General features: G+C 38.6%; 1 pseudogene; it reads right to left on the reverse strand.

The window, feature by feature from the left end:
- Positions 1–3,095: 3,095 nt before the first annotated feature.
- Positions 3,096–3,707, reverse strand: LOC109376037 (60S ribosomal protein L15-like; annotated as a pseudogene).
- Between the last annotated feature and the right edge of the window lie 15,693 nt (positions 3,708–19,400).

Raw genomic sequence — 19,400 nt, forward strand, 5'->3', positions numbered from 1 at the left:
CAGCAACGGTGTAGGCTGCAGTAGCCTGCCGTAAGCGCCAGTGAAGCAACGTCCTCCACAACTAGACTGAAGAACAAAATGACAGCAACTTGTCTGTTCCCCTTCCCCGATTCCCCAATGCTGCTCCCTCCCCTAATTTTCCAATAAAATCTTAACAAAAAAGACTGATGCTAATAGGAGGACTGGATACAAATTGCCAGCTGGCAGGAATGGTATGGGTGTATGCTCCCTTTTCCATCTCAGATCTCCTTAACTGGAGAAGCACTATGCCAGCATATAGAGATGACTTTTCAAGGATGGAAAGTCTCTTTACCTCTATTTTTACTTCCCATAACCCAGCTTGGATAGACATACAACAAATGCTAAATACTCTCCTCACTGCTGAGGAACAGCAAACTATCTTAGAAAAAGCTAAGGAGGAAGCTAACTGCCTTCACAATGAGAACCCTCAGAACATGGTCAAAGATGAGGCGTTTCTGGCCATCCCCACAATTAACCCCAGATGGAATGTTAATGATGGGGATTTATCAAGGTTTGGACATAATAGAAGAGAATGTATCCTTGCTGGGTTAAGTAAGGGAGTGCCTGAACAAAGAAATTCCAATAAAGTTTAATTGTTCAAAGAACAAGTGGAGGAAAACCCATCTGAGTTTTTAGAATGGATTTGCAATGCCTTCTTAACTATCAAAGAAAAACTAAACAACTTGAACTCAGAGTGCTTCAGATATTCAGAAGAAACTACAAAAGGTTGAGTGGGCCTATGGAATGCCAACATCACAATTAATAGAAATTGCTTTCAAGGTTTTTAATAATCAAGACCAGGCTTCCAAAAAGGAGAAGAAACAAGAAATAAAACTACATGCCTAAATGCTGGCCACCACTTTGAAACCAAGAGGACTGAGGAAGATGACAAACAAGCTCTTAAGGATACAATGGAAATTTCACATCTCTTGGATACCCCAATCTCCCAGAAAAATTGAGAATAAAAAATGAACCATACTTTAAAGAAAAAAATCGCCAAGATCTGCCAAGAGTCAAACTTAAGATGGGATAAGTTATTGCCTATAGCCCTGCTTAGGACCAGAGTAGCTCCTAGAAGCATGGCCCAATCGAGTCCTTATGAAATGTTATACAGAAGACCCTTCTTATGTCTTTAAAAAAATCTTAAATTTCTTCATGATTTATAGACTAAAGAATTAGACACTATAAAGTATGTACAATCTTTGGGTTTGACCTTAACTGCTCTTCATAAATTCACCTCCAACAGGATGAAATAAGTACCCTATGTATAGTTCCTTACACCTTCTTAATTCTGGAGACTGGGTGTTCTTAAAATTTTGGAAAAATAAACATCCTGATGATCAACTTGAACCTAGTTCAGGAGGGCCCTATCAGATTTTACTAACCACTCATTCTTCTGTCAAGTTGCAAAGAATTAAGCTGTGGATTCATCATTCTCGAATAAAGCCTCTTGTGGATTTTCCTACTACAACATAATTAAAAACTACTTCCCAACCATCAGCATAACTCCAGGGAGCCCATCTCAGATTGCAGGCTACTCTTCAGAAGAGAAGGGTTTCTCTTCTGAATCAGGATAAAGGGCTCACTTATCTGGGGTTCATAATGAGTACTGACCCTCTAATTTTTAACTGCATCTTCTTCCAAACCTTGTTTACTGCAGGCAATGCCTTCCTGTCCTGGGCTGCCACCTATGCTGATGTACACAACCAATCAGACTGCTGGCTCGCAGGCTGCTCCCTTTGTCCAGTGCAGAGGGAATGCCATGAATCATTCATCCCTTCAACTTTTCAGATTGGGAACGTTGGCTCAACAAGTCACCACAGCTAAATTGGGACCTCTTTCCCCATCCTCCCATCCTGAGGAATACACATTTGACTACTGTAAGACAAAGAAACATTTTTTACCTAATTCATAAATGAACTAATGCTTCTTCATTTCCTTTAGTTTTCATACCTGGGATGGATTTGGATGGCTCTGTGCAGAACAAGGGCTTTTAAGTAGCATGCTCCCTTTTTACATACACTGGACCAATCAATCTGGCCTTGGTTTTCCACAAGTAGGATGGGTCTCCCCAAACACTTGTCATTACATACATAAGTACCTGGACACTGGCTGGACTGGGAGAGAAAATGCATCTCTCTTCCAGAGCATACCTGGCATCAAAAGAGGTCATATGGGTTCATGGGTCCAACCTATGGCCTTATCTCTCTTATAGATGAATAGGTTATTATACATCAGGATTTCTGTCCTTCCCAAGAAGAATGTATAAGACCATCCCTGAAAGTCCCCATAACTTGCTGGCTTTCAAATCTTGATGGCCAAGAAACATGGCATGGTGGGAATGACCAGTCTTTATTCTTTCTCTCCAATACACTGGGATTCTGCCAAGCTAGAAAGCCACGCACTGGCTAAAGTTACTGCAACTGCACTCAACAGCTCAAGGCAGAGCATATTTCTCTTAAATCAGTAAATGGCACAAATGCAGAAATTAGTACTTCTAAATTGTATGGCTCTTGATATCTTAACAGCACCCAAGAGGGAACATGTGCATTAATGAGACAGGAATGCTGTACTGATATCTCAGGCAAAGATGCTAATATCTCGGATTTGTTAGGTAATATGAGCACTGCTATAGACAAGGTAAATGACATTTCTTACATGCATGCTTTTACCCGATGGCTGTCTTCACTCCCTGGTCACTGGGGTACAACTATAATACTTTTCATCTTAGGTGCGGTAGCAATTCTGGTTAGAGGTTGTTGTCTCTTCAATTGTTGCCTCAGGGCAGCTAGGAATAGCAACCTGATATTAATAGACACCATGGATCCAAAACCAGGGACCCAAGAACATTTCCAACTTCGTATCAAAAGGTTTTGTTCTTCTCAACCCAGACATCACCCATTTCCAGCAGGAAGCATCCAAAGCGGCGATAGCACCTACTCCCTCGAGACTTAGGACTGACAAAAAAAAAAAAAGGGAGGAATGGTAACCATACATGAACTTCATTTCCTTTTTCTTTTGTTGGACTGTCCTAAATTGTTTATTAGGTAAGGATTTTACAAGCATTATGCATATTAACGGTAATGGTGGAGCTGGAGAGTATTGCACCTTCTCCCAGCTGCACGGCGAGAACCACCAATAGTATGGTGGAACTTGTGGCCTTTTCCAAGGCCACGGCTCTTGCAGTCTGTAGATGTCAGCCCTCGCATCTCCCTATGCTTATGGACTGGTTTGGTGATCCATTGGGTGTCAGGCTTCCATCTGATAACTTTATGGAATGGATCAATGAGGATAACCTCAAAGAATTTGTAGGTGGAATCTTCACCAACCCAGTAAGAATTCAGGACTCTCAGAGCCCCACAGTGGTGTCCAGCTCACTCCTCGGCAACAGACTGAAGGCTTCCAGCAAACTTTAGCTGGCTAACACCATGAGGGACAGGCGTGCCATATGTCACACCTTTAGGAGCTGGGCTTTGTGGCCACCACAGCACACATGAATCCGATATATAATATAACCTTTCTTGGCCTTGTTTTCCCGCCTGTGCGCTTTATCAGGCTGGGTGGGGTGGGGGCCCTGTGAGCACAGAGAGCTGGAGGTACTGCCAGCAGTGCACCTTGAGAAGAAACCTTATTACACCAGACTGCTTCTACCTCCATAGCTCCTGGATGTACTGATAAGTGCCCATCTTGGCTTACCTAATGGCTGCAGGCAAATGGAAAGGCTGAACTTCATTTCTTTAGCATGCATTCTGCTTTAATCCAAGCTAGCTTTGTTTAGCCTGATAGACCTATAACTTACCTGCATTCTTTTCCCTAGATCTTCCTACCTGTGTTTATACTGTATGTCCACTCCTTTTAATCATTAAAGCCTTAGTACATTAGGTTTTGGTCTGTGGCAAACTCACTTAGGAATAAAGCTTCAGGTCTATCAACCATGACCAAGATGCAATAACCAAACCTCAAACTAGAATAAGGTTTTAGTCAAACGAAGTTAACACCTTGGACTAAGTTATGTTTCAGCTCTGAACTCAAGAAAGCTGAACAGCTCAATGGACCAGATCACATCCCCTAGAAACCAGATTGAACAATGCCATGACTGACACCAGGACTTGAAGCCATGATGAGCTTAGCTCTCTGCCTTAGCCCTGACTAATCAGTAGAGTCCACAACCCCAACTTTCATAGTAACCACAATTAATGATTTTTTTCCTTATATAACCTAGCTACTAGAGGCCATCAGGAAGCCAGGGTATTGATAGCACTAGCTCTGGGCTTAGGGCCAATCTTTACTTCCTTTTCTGCAAACTCCTGCTCATGTCTTTTTTGACTTGGATGTGCACATGCAAGTGGACCCTTTGAGTCTATGGTAATGCTAGCATACCCTGTTCTTTCTCTTGTCCTTCTATGATTCGTTCAAGCACATGATTCCCCTAAGAGACTTTTTATAAATGTAAATCAAATATAACCTTCTTGCTCAAAACACTCCAATAGGTTCCTATTGAACTAGGAATAAAATTGAGCCCTCCATTCCTCGCCCCCAACTGTACACTGGATGTAGCTTTTCTATTACAGTATCAATTTGGAGTGTTTTTATCTGCAGTTGTGACAACTGTTTAACATTTAGACTGATGCTTTTTAGAATCCTCCAGACTGGATCACATTTTCATCTATGATTTCCATAGTATTAGTGACTCCTAAATTTATATCTATAGCCTCAGGCCCTCTTATGATTTCCATCCTCATATACATATTTGTGATTGGAAAAAAGAGGTTCTGTATAAAATAACCTCAAGGGGTGATCTGATCATAAATTCCTAACTGGGCAGGTCATGGTGGGTAGTCACACCCCAAGTAAGTAACTTCTTTAGTAAAAGTTTTATCTTTGGTTTAAGCAAACTCTGTCAATTGTTTCTGTGCATGTAGGTTAACACACCTTTGAAATAAGCTGTAACCACCTTAAGGAGAGCACATAATCTTGTTAACTACCTTGTAATCCAATCCCTACCTTTTTTTTCCCCACCTCCATGTAACCTTCCTTATGTTCCCTCCTTAATTTCAAATACATAAAAGAAGCTGTTATTCTCTGGAGCATTTGAGATCTTGCTTCCCAGCAAAAGTTTTCAGTTTGGCTCAGATAAATTCTTATAAAAATTCTCTACAGCTTTGGATGTTTCTTACATCAACATACTGAACTGCCAGTTTGGCATGTCCACTTGATGTCTAATAAGCCTCTCAAATTAAAACATTCAAAACAGAAGGCTTTCTTGTCTCCCACCTCCCTCAATAAAAGAATTGATGTGTCCCCATCTCTGTAAATGCTTCTATCTTCAATAAAATTGCTCAAGGTACAAACTTCAGTCGTTCTTGATTCCTCTTTTGTTCACAGTCCACATACAATCCATCATTAAGTCTTGTCGATAATATCTATGAAATATATCTTGAGAGCATCCACTTTCCTCTATCTGCATTTCCATTACCCTGGCCTAAGTCACCATCTTCTCCTCCCCAGGTTAATGCACTATTCCTTTCACTGGTTTCCCTGCTTCCACTCTTGCCCTTTAAAAACCACTCTCGTCACAATAGCCAAATCCTAATTGTTTAAAAAATGTAAATTAGATTATTCCCTCTTCACTATAAATTATCCAATGGCTTGTCATTGTACTGATAATAAAATGCAAACTGCTTACTATGGCTCCCAAAAGCATAAGTGGTCTTTCTCCCTAGCTACTTCTCTAATACTGTAGCCACATTTGCCAAACTTGTTCTCATCTTAGGATTTTTGGGTTTGCAGTTTCTTCAGCCTAGATCTTTTCATGCCTGCCTCTGTCTCATTATTTAGGTCTCAGCTCAAATGTCCCCTTGATCCTCATATGTAAAATAGTCTCCCCAACCCTACCCCCATTCTCATCCTTAGTCATTCTTTACCACATTACTCTGTTTTGTTTCTTTGATATTACTTGCAACTACTTGAAATGATCTTATTTACCTGTTTAGTGTCTTTCACCTTTTGCTAAAATTACAAATTTCACAAGAATAATTTTGGCTATTTGGTTCACCGCAGTATCCCCAACACCTGGAATAGTGCATGACACAGAGTAGTGTCAACAAATACTTATTGACTGAACAAACAAATGAATGATGACCTAGATTAAAATGTGCTCCCTCACATTCCTGGAACTTGGTGATTTGGACTGTGTTCTATACTAAAGGCAGCTAATCATTTTGCCCTGTTTCTTTCCCTAGTCTCTACCTTTGGACCAGTCTCGGCTCCCATCAGTCACAACACATTCCCTCCTCACTACAGAGAACTCCTGACAGGCTTACTGATCAGGGCTGAGAATTTTAATTGGGTTTTTATGGTTTTTAGCAAATGGCTTCAATTAACTCAAACAAATAATGCACTTATTATCAAAACTATACATAACACAAACCTGGTGGAAGTCCCTGTCTTCAAACATAAGATCTAATGAAAGGATTGTTTTATTGTGTTTTATATATATATATATATATATATATATATATATATATATATATATATATATATATATATATATATAGTTTTCCAGCAAAAATAGTTTCTACTTTTAATAAAAGACTGGCACCCAAGAACAGCAGGGCTATTATTGAAGAAAGATAGACAGTAAGGTTATTGTGTTACTAGAACCAAAGCTTTTTAGTTATTAGACGCTATTGCAGACACAACCTTCTCAGGACAATCACTAGCAACCATGTTATTTGCCATCCTTGTGCTCTTAGAAAGGGACCAAAACAGAAAAGCTCTGTGTTTGATTAAAGGTCATAAACACTGCAAATTAAGAGAAATACATCTGGGGTTCCCACCTACCCACAAACATGGTTTCCAATTAAGTATCTTCACTTTAACAACTGCTCATCTTAATGGCTTTAAAAGCACTAAAATCTAGGTAGCAATCCTTATCATGTGCTGAAATAAAAACCTCTCTTTTATAGAGGTGACACAGTCAATTGATTACTTAATGAAAACATACCAAATAGTGCACAGTGTCATACTGAAATATTGAGGCTATTTCTCACCTAAAGACTGAACAGAATCTAATATTATTAGCAGAGAAGAATAATTAGGAAATTCATGACATCCATTGTAGTTTGTAGTTCCAGTGTTAAAAAAAAATCATGTTAGCTTAAAACTGTCCAGGATTGGAAATGTTTTTTAGCCTATTCGGGGCCACTAACAGAGAAATAAATACCTAGGCCATGTAAGTGACAAGTTAATTATATGTTTATTTTTACTATCATGTAGTAAAATTGACTTTTTTTCATTTGATATACAGTTCTATGTATTTTAACACATGTATATATTTGTGTAACCACCACAACAATCAGTATGCAAAACTGTTCCACTACCTCCCAAGACTTCATTGTGTTAAACTTTTATAGTCACACCCTCCCCCAACTCCCAACCTCTGGCAACCACTAATCTGTTTTCTGTTCCTATAGTTTATTTTTTCAACAATGTCATATATCTAGAATCATACAGCATGTAATCTTTGGAGACTGGATTCTTGCATTCAACATAATATTCTTCATATTTATTTCCATTGTTTTTTCCTTTTTATTGTTGAGGAGTATTTCATTGTGTTAATGGACAACAGTTTGTATATCTATTTACCCATTGCAGTATATCATGGTTCTTTCCAGTTTGGGGCAATTATAAATATAGCTGCTATAAACATTCTTGTATTGGTATTTGTGCAAACATAGATTGCATCTCTCTAGAGCAAATATCCAGGAGTTTTTGGATTTAGGGCTGCCATTTTATTATTTATTTTCTGTTTGTGCCATCTATCTTTCTTTCCTCTGTTTTCCCTCTCCTGCTTGCTTTTGGATTATTTGAATATTGTTTAGTTTTCCATTTTATTTTATGTGTTGCGATTCTGACTATATATACCTTTACATAACTTTTTTAGTAGTTGCTCTAGGCATTATGAAATACATATGCATCTATTTCACAGTATATCTAGAATCAATATTTTACTACTTAATGTGGAATATAGAAACCTTACCACCATACAGGTCCTTTATAGTCCTCTCTTCTTGTTGTAGTTCTTATATATATTACATCCACATATATTAACGACCCCATCAGATAATGCTATACTTCTCCCTTTCAACAGTCAAATATATTTTAAAAAACTCAAGAGAAGAATTGTCTATTGTATTTACCCATAATTTTACTCTTTCCATTGTTTTTTTTTTCTTCCTGATGTTTGAAGTTTCCTTGTATTATTTCCTTTCTGTTTTAAGAAATTCCTTTAGCCATTCTTTTAGAAAAGGTCTGCTGGCCATGAATTCCCTTTGTGTTCCATCATTTGAGAATGTCTTTATTTCACCTTCATTTCTGAATAATATTTAAGTTGGATATATTTAGAATACTGGGTTGTCAATTCTTTTCTTTAAACACTTGAAATGATTTGTACCACTTCTTTCTGACCTATATAGTTTCTAATGAAAAATCTATAGTCATTTGAACTATTTTCCCCCTGTAATGTGTCATTTTTTTTCCTGGCTGCTTTTTAGTTCTCAACAGTTTGATTATGATGTGCCTGGGCATAGATTTCTTTGGTTTTTATCTTGTTTGGCAGTTGTTTAGTTTCTTGAATCTGTGAGTTAATGTCTTTCATCAAACTTGGTAAGTTGTCAGCCATTATTTCTTCAACGATTTTTCAGCATCACACTCTTTCTCCTCTATTTCAGGAACTCCAATTGCATAAACATTAGCTCCTCTTTTGTTATACAGGTCCATGAAGCTCTGCTAAATTTTTTTCATCTTTTTTTATCCTTTTGTTGTTCATATTAAATAACTTCAGTTGATCTATCTTTAAAAGCACTAACTCTTTGTTATCTCCATTCTGCTATTGAGTCGATCCAGTGACTTATTTTTTGTTATAACTTTTTTTTGTCCTAAAATTTTCTTTTGGTTTTTCTTTATGCTTCATATTACTTTGCTGATTCTTTCCATTTTATATTGGTTCAAACATATTTATGATTTCATGGTTGAGCAGTATAATAATAGCTGTTTTGAATATCTTTTCAGAGAATTCTAAAATCTGTATTACCTTGTCACTGGCATCTGTTAATTGTTTTTCTGCATGTGAGTTGAAATTTTTGTGGTTATTCATATGTTGAGTAATTTTGGTTTATTTTTTTGGCACTTAAATAATATGAGGCTTTGGTTCTTTTTTATATCCCACTGAATATATTCATAATTTTGTTTTAGCAGCACTTGACAAGTCAAATGAATGGAGAGAAAGGAGAGAAAAAACCCTGAAGGATTTTTCCCACTGCCTCTGACCTTTAGGAGTCCCCTCTTCTTCTTGAGTCAGAACTAGTGGGTTTATCCTGGATATCTGTTTCTCTCTCTTTCTCTCTCTCTCTCTCTCTCTCTCTCTCTGCTCACTGCCATTTTGGGTAGCACTGAATTCAGGCTATGAAACACTGGAGGAAAACAGTGGTACACTCACCATTGGTTCAGTTATACTTCAAATTCGGGTGTTCTTTCCTGATAAGCTTGCTCATATCTACTTTTCAGAGACCTCAAATAGCTGCACCATGTACTATGTGCAGGTTTTATTGTTGCATCTAGAGGAGAAAATGGTTGTGTGTTTACTTCATCATATCTAGAATTTGGTTCTTAATTTTTTTAAGAGACAAATGTGAAAAATTGTGGTGTAATGAAAATATACATGGATTTAGAATCAGAATATCTGGACTTTGTCTTATGAGTTGGGTGATCTTGGTAAAGTAGCAACAACCCCATGTCTTGTGTTTGCAGCTATAAAATGGAAATAATAAAAGTATTTATCGCAGAGTATTGCTGAGAAATTAAAGGAGATAAATGAAAGAAGCAGAGGCTATATTAAGAGGCATAAGGTTGACAGACTAAGAGACAGAAAAAAATGAAAAAGACAAACAGAAATATTTGTAAGAAACAATGGGGAGACAGAAGCCACAATTACAAAACACTTCCTTTACATCTTCTGCCAAACACACACGCAACACACTCACAAACACACACAGTGCAATACAGTATATGTACAGACATAAAGAGAATAAAAGAGTGATATGGAATCAAAAATGAATATTCCTATTTTGCCCTCTTGAAATATAACAGCCACGATATCTTACCAAATTACTTTGTACCATAGACTTTAAAAGGCTATTATTGTCTTTGGGTTAAGTAAATGTTTCTCACCCTCACTCCATTTCTGAATGTAGCTAAAATCTCATAAACCTTCCATGCTAGAACCTAAATTCAAAGAAGACATAAAGGTTTTTTTTGCTTTGTTCACTGATTTATCCCAAGTACCTGGGGTATTACCTGGCACTTGTTTGATTCTCTGTAAAATGTTTGTTGAATGCATACATAATTCAGGTTTTTTTAATTTCAGAATTCTTACAATTGTGAAATAACCTTTGATTAAGTTTAGTTTCTTGATGTTTATAGAGGAAATCTTTTGTTATGCAATAATGTGAATACATTTTTGAAAATGTTTAAGCTACCCTCAGAGAACAAAGTGATATTTAAAAGCTCAAACTACATTTCAAACATTTGCTATGATAATTTAAAACTCTCTTTTAAAAATCTATTCACTAAATCAAATCCTATATGGAGTGCTTTATAATTTGTATCTTTATTTAATGGCTATAAAATTGCAAGTCATAAAATTACATTTTTACAAAATGATTTATAATCTTTTTGTATCTTCAGGTTCATATCACCAACTAGTTCAGAGAAGAGCTTTTTTCTTTTTTAAATTTCAGTTACAGTTAACATTCAATATTATTTTTACATTAGTTTCAGGTGTACAGCATAGTGGTTAGACATCTATGTAATTTATGAAGTTATCCTTCTGATTAGTCTAGTACTCATCTGGCACCCTACACTGTTATTATAATATTATTGACTATATTCTCTATGCTGTACAAAAGATTGTTCATTATCTTCTGAAAGAAAATTATTGACTGAGCTTCAGTTATACTGGCAAAATATAGCATGGTCTAATGTTCCTATGAATATGCAAATGTACAATTCATTGGTAATATGAATAATTTAATATTCTATTTACTCAAAAAGTACTGAAAGCACTTAATAATACTTAGAACTTCTACCTTGTGAAATTTAATTTTACAATTACAATAGTTCTCCTTTATCCATGGTTTTATTTTCCGTGATTCAGTTACCCATAACCAACTGCAGTCTAAAAATATTAAATGGAAAATTCCATAAATAAGCAATTCATAAGTTTTTAATTGCTTGCTATACTGAGTAACATGATGAAATCCTGTGCTGTCCTGCTCTATCCCTCCTGGGATGTGAATCATCCCTTTATTCAGTGCATCTAATTTATATGCTATCCACCTGTTAGTCACTTAGTAACCATCTTAGTTATCAGCTCTACTGTCATGGTATTGTAGTGCCTGTGTTCAAATAATTCTTACTTTGCTTAATAATGGCCCCAAATCACAAGAGTAGTGATGCTGGCAATTCGGATATGCCAAAGACAACCATAAACTGCTTCCTTTAAGTGAAAAGATGAGTACAGTACAATAAGATATTTTGAAAGAGAGAAAGAACCACATTTAAATAACTTTTATTACAGTATATTGTTATAATTGTTCTATTTTATCATTAGTTATTATTGTTAATCTCTTACTGTACCTAACTTATAAGTTAAATTTTATCATAGATATGCATATATAGGAAAAAACATAAAAAATGTAGGGTTTGGTACTATCCACAATGTCAGGCATCTGCTGGGGGCCTTGGAACACATTCCCCATGGATAAGGGATGACTACTGTAATTGTATGCTGCTTTGTATAGTTGTTAATAAATTAATTGAAAATGTGTCAATATTTTGTGCCCAAGCTAGTTTTTAAATTTCTTTACAGAATATATCTAGTCATTGTTATCTCTTGAATCTTCCACAAGACCTCTTCCAAGGTTTGGCTCAAAGTAGGTTTCCAATTAATTATATACTCACTGATCAAGCCAATCAAAAAACATTTATTGAGGGTGTTCAACATCATGCCAGGAATATTTCTAGGTATTGGATAAAAATTAGAGATTAGAGACCTCCAAAAATGTGAATAGTGCACTAATGGACCTTTACACAAAAAACACAGACTTACATTGTATTAGTAAAATAAAAGCAAATTCTAATTTCACCTAGAACAAAAGAAAATGGGAGATTCTAGCTTCTCAATACTCTAACAAAGGTAGAACATATTCAGAGAGCAGAAAAGGAGGGTGGGCATCATTACAGGAGTTTTCAGTTTGGCATGGACTTGGGCCTGACTTGTCAAGTTGGTCCAGTCAAGAGAAAAACAGCAATCCTTCTGGTGCATCCCAGTAAGTACGAAGTGTGATTTAAAAAAAAAAAGGCACATGTTTAAATAAAAAACTTATATACAGTAAAAGACACATTGCCATTAATCTCCCTCCAAATACTCCCCCCTCACCTGAAACATAGTTATCCCATTGTTCTTGCCACTTTCTGAAGCAGTTCTGGAAGTCCTCTTTTGTGTCTTTAGTTGCACTGTCATGGTTGCCTCAATGTTCTGAGTCAATTCAAAAGGTTTTCCTGTCATGGTCATTTTGACTTTGGGGAAGAACCAGAAGTTCCATAGGACCAGATCAAGTAAATAAGGTGGATGTGGACACACCATAATATTTTTATTTGACAGAAATTGCCAAATCAGGAGCAATGTGTGACGTAGAGCATTTTCATGATGGAGGATGAAGTAGAGACACTCATGAAAGAGGACTTCCAGAACTCTTTCTGAAAGTGGCAAGAATAATGGGATAAGTATGTTTGAAGTGAGGGGGAGTATTTTGAGGGGAAGTAATGGCAATGTGTCTTTTACTGTCATAATTTTCCTTTTAATTTAAGCATTCACCCCATCTTTTGATCACACTTTATATATCCACAAAAACATAGACACAGGCCTCCAGAGAGAAAGTGAGACACAGTATCCTTTGTTTCTAAGACTGAGTATAGTCATAAATTTCATATGGACAGGGTATGCAAAATTGTTTTAACAGTCCTTTTATAGTCTTTTGCTAAAAGTCAATCATAGTCTTACATTTCAAAAATAGCATTTGCACTTAAGTTTAGATCACTGTCTCCTAATGAAGTAGATGCAACCAGATTTTAAGACCTGTGGTGTTAAACTAATCTGGGTGACAATATAATAACCAAAAAGAAAAAGACCTAATTAAAGAATAATAAAGGAAAGAGATGGCCAAATCTTAAAGGGGATTATTCCATGGACCAGTAATAATATTTGAATTAATTCATTATTGATCTTTCCTGCTAACAGCATTGATGTCTATTCCTTCCTTAGCCATATTTTACAAGATGTAAAGTTTTATCAAGCTTCTCAGTGACAGTATTCAAAGTATTCATTTAACTAAGAGCTGACATAGAGATTCTTTTCTAGTAACTCAACTCAACATCTTAATTTTTTTCAGTCTGTTTGGTTTAATATATTTTGAGCCACAGGAATTACCCAAATTATACAAAAGTAACTTTTAACCCACTAATAAATTAATAATTTGGCAGATCAATCAACCTTCAATTTGAGATGTGGTCACATATTAAGTGGGTACTCTGGTGTTCATTAAAGTTATTCATACTTTAGCTGCCTTTCCAGAATCCCTTATGATTTGAGAATCTATATTCACACTAAATGGGTTCAAACTTTGGCCTTACAATCTTCTAACTGTGTAATATTACAAAAGTTTCTGAAGCTTGCTAAGAACATATGTAAAAAGTTCAGAACAATAACTGTTTCATAGTAAACCCTCAGTGAATGCTAGTCATTCCCCACTGCTTCTTCCTGGAAAACTCCTCTTTTAAGAGCAACTTCAAATGTAATCTTTGTACAGATTTCCCTAAGACTACCAGGTAGACTTGGTGCTCATATTGTCTTTTGTGAATGATTAAGCTTTAATGATTTCTATGATACTGCACTTTAATTATTCATTTGCATATCTGCTTCATGATTTGACTGTAAACTTTTAACAAAATGCCTGGACAAGTTAGTCATCTTTCTTTGGATTTATGGACCTAACATATATCTCAGTTATCCTTTAACACATGATGTGGCAATTTGTTGTTTACATATTGTTTGATCCTACTAAAATGTGACCTGTGTCTTCAGTGACCAGATTAGCACTTGGCACGCAATAGATGCTTGATAAATTCCTTTTGAATGCATAAAGGAACTTTGTGTAAGAATCAAGTGGAGTGAGATGAGGGTATACTACTAGTGAGGGCACTAGGCATTTTATCAGGTTTAAGAATTGCCATTTTGTGTCCCGTTCAAGATGGTCGAGCAGGTAAACACTGTGCTTGCCTCTTTTCATGAACACATTAAAATTACAACTAAACTACAAAACAAGCATTGAGAATTGCCTGAAGTCTAGCTGAACAGAAGTCCTATAACTAAGAATTTACAGAAGAAGCCACACTGAGACTGGTAGGAAGGGTGGAAACACAGAATGAACTAGTCCCATACCCATATCAGGAGGGATATTTTGGCTATGTAGGTCTCCCGGAGGAGCAAGGGGTCTCATGCTCACTCCAAGCTAACCAGGTCAGGGTTCCAGTATTGGAAAGAGAAGTCCCCATAATATCTGGCTGTGAAAACCAGTGGAGATTGTGGCTGAGTGAGACAGAAGGTGGAATCCCAGGTACCAGGGACATACAGGGAGTAACTGAATTGTTTGACTTTAGCGCAGGAGTTGGAGGGGTATCTTCTTCCCATAGAGATGTGCTGGCAGAAGCCATTGTTCTTTTGTTGAGCCTACCGCCCAGCCTACCATGCAGACACAAGCAGTCACCATATATGAGTTTTCATCAACCTAGCTAACACCATTCACTCTGTCCTGGTGAATAGCTGGGACCCCACTCCACCCAACTTGCAGGCCCACCCAAGCCACTTTCAGTGGCTTTTCTATGCAAATGGCTTGTCTTGCCTCATGCTGTGGATGTTCCCAAAAAGCAGTATCTGGCCTCAGTGTGCCCTGTAGCACTTCATAAGCAGCTCTAAGCCTGACACTAGTGGCAGCCAGCCATGTTTTGCAGCTTAGCCCCTCCTAGGCACCTCCAAACAGAGCACAAATGGCAATCATCTACAGATCACTCATACCAAGGGGCCCCAGGCAGGGCACAGCAGTAGCTGAACTTGGCCTTCACCTAAGCACCTCCCAAGAAGCTTCAGAACCAACATACCTGGTGGCCAGATTCAGACTACACCAGAGCACCAACCAACCACCTCCACAAATGACACACCCAAAATAGACTCATCAGGTGCCATAGCCCTGCTAAAGTGAATCCTGCTCCATAGGGTCAGCTCCTACACAGCTCTCCACTATAGCCACAGCCAGTTCTCACAACCAATCAGCCCAAGGGCCAATCACTCCTACTGATATTCAAGCAGCAATTAAAGCTCAACTACAACAGGAGGACATACACAACCCACAGAAGAGACAACCCTGCAGCATCCAGCTCAGGTGAACAGGGAGATTGTGCCACTGGGCCACCAAAACTCCTTCTACACAAGGCCACTCTACTAAGATAGGGAGTCATAGCTGCTCTACCTAATATGTAGAAACAAAAACAGGGACACAGCCAAAATGGGGAGACAAAGAAACATGTCCCTAATGAAAGAAAACAACAAAGCTCCAGAAAAAGAATTGAACAAAATAAAGCCAAGCAATACACCAGATGCAAAGTTCAAAACACTGGTTATAAGGATGCTCAGTGATCTCAGTGAGAACTTCAACAGAGATAGGACACATAAAAGTAGATATAGAAAATGTAAAACAAGAACCAGTCAGAGATGAAGAAAAACTGATATGAAGAATACACTAGAAGGTATCAACAGTAGATTAGATGAAGCAGAGGATGAAATCAGTAATTTGGAAGATAAGGGAGCAGAAAACACCGAATCAGAAAAGAATAAAAAGAATCCAAAACACGAGGATAGTTTAAGGGGCCTGTGGGACAACATCAAGTGTACCAACATTCACTTCATGGGGATACCAGAAAGAGAAAAGAGACTGCAAGTAATTGAAAACCTATTTGAAGAAATAATGACGGAAAACATTTTTAACCTTGTGAAGGAACTAGACATATGAGTCCAGGAAGTACACAGAGTCCCAAGCAAGATGAACCCAAATAGGCCCATGCCAAGACACATCATAATTAAAATGCCAAAGGTTACAGACAAAGAGAGAATCTTAAAAGCAGCAAGAGAAATGCAGTTAGTTACCTACAAGGGGACTCCTATTAGATTGTCAGCTAATTTCTCAACAGAAACTTTGCAGGTCAGAATGGATTGGCATGAAATATTTGAAGTGATGAAAACCAAGGACCTACAACAAAGATTACTCCACTGAGCAAAGCTATCATATAGAATTGAGGGACAGATGAAGAGCTTCCCAGACAAGAAAAACTAAAGAAGTTCATTACCAGCACAACCATATTACAAGCAATGTTAAAGGGACTGCTTTAATAAGAAGGAAAAAAATCAAAATATGAATAATAAAATGGCATATCTTTCAACAATTACTTTAAATGCAAATGGATTAAATGCTCCAATCAAGATATATAAGGTGGGGAAATGGATAAGAAAACAAGACTCTTATATACGATGCTTACAAAAACACAATTCAGATTGAAAGACACACAGATTGAAAGTAAAGAGATGGAAAAATATATTAGATGAAAACGCAAATGGAAAGAAAATCTGGAGTAGCAATACTTATATCAGACAAAATACACTTACTTTAATACAAAGGCTGGGATTACCTCACAGAAATGGCAGCATGAGGAGTACTTCTGAAATCTTCCCTGCAATTTACAACAAATTGAACAACTATAATTCAACAAAGGACTCCCTGAGCAGTACACAGGAAAAGCTAGAGATCTGCAATTGGAATCATCTAAAGGAAGAGCTTAGGGACTTCAGAAGCTCTTCACATACCCCCATGGATGTGGTGCCCTGAGAGCCAGGTGACCTGCTCACAGAGCAGAAACCCACCTTCCAGGGAAACCTCACCCCCCATTGTGTGAGAAGTCCCAACAGTGCAAGAGAAAGCATAATGCTACAGCATGAGAGAGAATAAAAGGCTGCAGCAGGAGAGAAAATAAGATTCCACTAACTCCCACCAGAAAGCAAAAGAAACACCACTTCATGTCAACCTGTTGTAGAACTCACTCATGTAGAAGCCTAGGAAGAGAAATAATAATTCATTAATTGCCATGAATAACCAAGGTAACAAAGCAACTCAGAAAGAAAATGAAAAGTCTCCAGGAAACAAACTTAAAGACATGGAAATATGTGACTTCAATGACAGAGAATTCAAGATTGCAGTTCTGAAAAAACTTAACGAGATGCAAGAAAACACAGACAGGCAGTTTAATGAACTCAGAAACACAATCAGAGAACAAAATGAACATTTTAGCAAAGAGACTGAAAGTTTTTAAAAAGAACCAAATAAAAATTCTGGAGATTAAAATTCAATAAAAGAAATGAAGAATAGCCAGCTTAGGTAACAGAGCTGACCAGATGGAGGAAAGAATTAGTGACATTGAAGATAGAAATCTGGAAATGCCACAGATCGAAGAAGAGACAGACTTGAGAGTTAAACAAAATGAAAGAATTGTACAAGAACTTTCTGACTCCATCAAAAAGAGCAATATAAGACTTCCGATAAGATGGCGGAATAGACAGACGCTGTGCCAACTACCTCCCAGGATCACACCAAAATTACAAATAATTTATAAGATATTCAACCTCGGAAGTTCCCTGGACCCTAGATGAGCAGAACCTCTAAACGAAGGACTTAAAGAGGAGGCCACATTGAGTCCTGTAGGAGGGGCGGAGACGAGAGAAGGCTAACCCCGTGAGGGACACCTCAGCGGAGGGGAGGCTTCTCAGGTTGGGGATGCGACCCTCCGGCCCCACACCACGCTCACCACCCCAGAGTTACTTTGCCGGGAAGAGGAGTTCTACGATAGCTGGAAGGAGGAAATAGTGAGGAATCTCTTTGCTCGGCTCGGTGAGGCTGGGGGCGGCTGGAGAACCAGTGGAGCCGGCAAACTGACTCGCTCGCTGGTGAGCACTCACCTGGTTCCTGGCAGAGAGTAGCTTTGTGAGCGGGAGCCAGGAGCCTCCGGGAAGGACTGAACTGAGTGCCTTTGGCGCGGGAGCTGGAGGTTTTCAGGACCATTGTTCCCCTGGTGTGGAGCTTGTACAGGATGCCGCCATGTTTTCAGGGCTGGGCCCTCCCACAGAGGCTCAGGTCTGGGACTGCGTTGGTCTGCTGGAATTGGCGCAGGAGTGCGTGTGTGCGTGCGTGCTTGCGTGTGTGCGTGCGCATGCGGCCTTGGACCCCACCCTCCATACTGTTTGTGCTGCGTAGCCAGGGAAACGCCGGGCAAGCGCTTTCCGACGACAACAGACCTGGAAGTGCGCGACTCGCCTTAGGTCCCTGATTTCCGCACTGCGCATGCAGAGTTCTCTTTGTGGCAATTGGCTGTTGGGCTGCTCGGTCTGATCTTTGAGCGGCTGATTGGAACAGGCTGAGACAGGGAGTTTTCCTGGGAGTGTAGGGCCGCGAGCTGTGCACATGCGTGATTCAGCCGGGGCTTTCCTGGCGAGTTAATGTGGATTGGCTGCCGATGCAGGAGTGCGTGCTGCTCTGACTTGGTGGGGGCCACTGACCACACCCTGTGGTGCCTTGGGGGCCTGCCCCGCCCACCTAGATCTGTGTTGCCAGGGGCACCCTGAGCCCTTGGTCCCTGGCGCCTACCTCTGCAGGCCACACAGGGTTTTTTTGCAGCAGCAGACAGCCCACAACAACCTGTGAGGTTTGTTGGTGGTGAGCACAGTTCCAGAGCACACAGCAACTAATTGTGGGAAGCCTACTTCAAGTCTAGAGGGAGGTCAGCACATGACACACTGAGCCCTTCCCCCCAACAGCTGGTGCTGAGTGGCCCAGAATCTCTCTATTGCTGAGCAAGTGGTCTGATGATTAAAGCAGGCAGAGAGCCCTTCCCTTTTTTTTTTCTTTTTTCTTTTTTCTTTCTAGGTGCTCTAATACATCGAAACAATCAGAGTGACAGCCAGAATGAAGAAACAAAGAAACATGTCCCAAGTAAAAGATCAGAAGAAACCTCAAGAAATGGAACTACATGAACAGAGGTATCCAACCTTTCAGAGACATAGTTTAGAACACTGATGATAAGAATGTTTCAGGAACTTAAGGAGGACATAAAGAAGGATACAGAAATCATAAACAACCAGGTAGAACTAAAGAATACAATAA

Source organism: Hipposideros armiger, unplaced genomic scaffold, assembly GCF_001890085.2.
Source record: "Hipposideros armiger isolate ML-2016 unplaced genomic scaffold, ASM189008v1 scaffold_1037, whole genome shotgun sequence".
NCBI classification, from domain to species: Eukaryota; Metazoa; Chordata; class Mammalia; order Chiroptera; family Hipposideridae; genus Hipposideros; species Hipposideros armiger.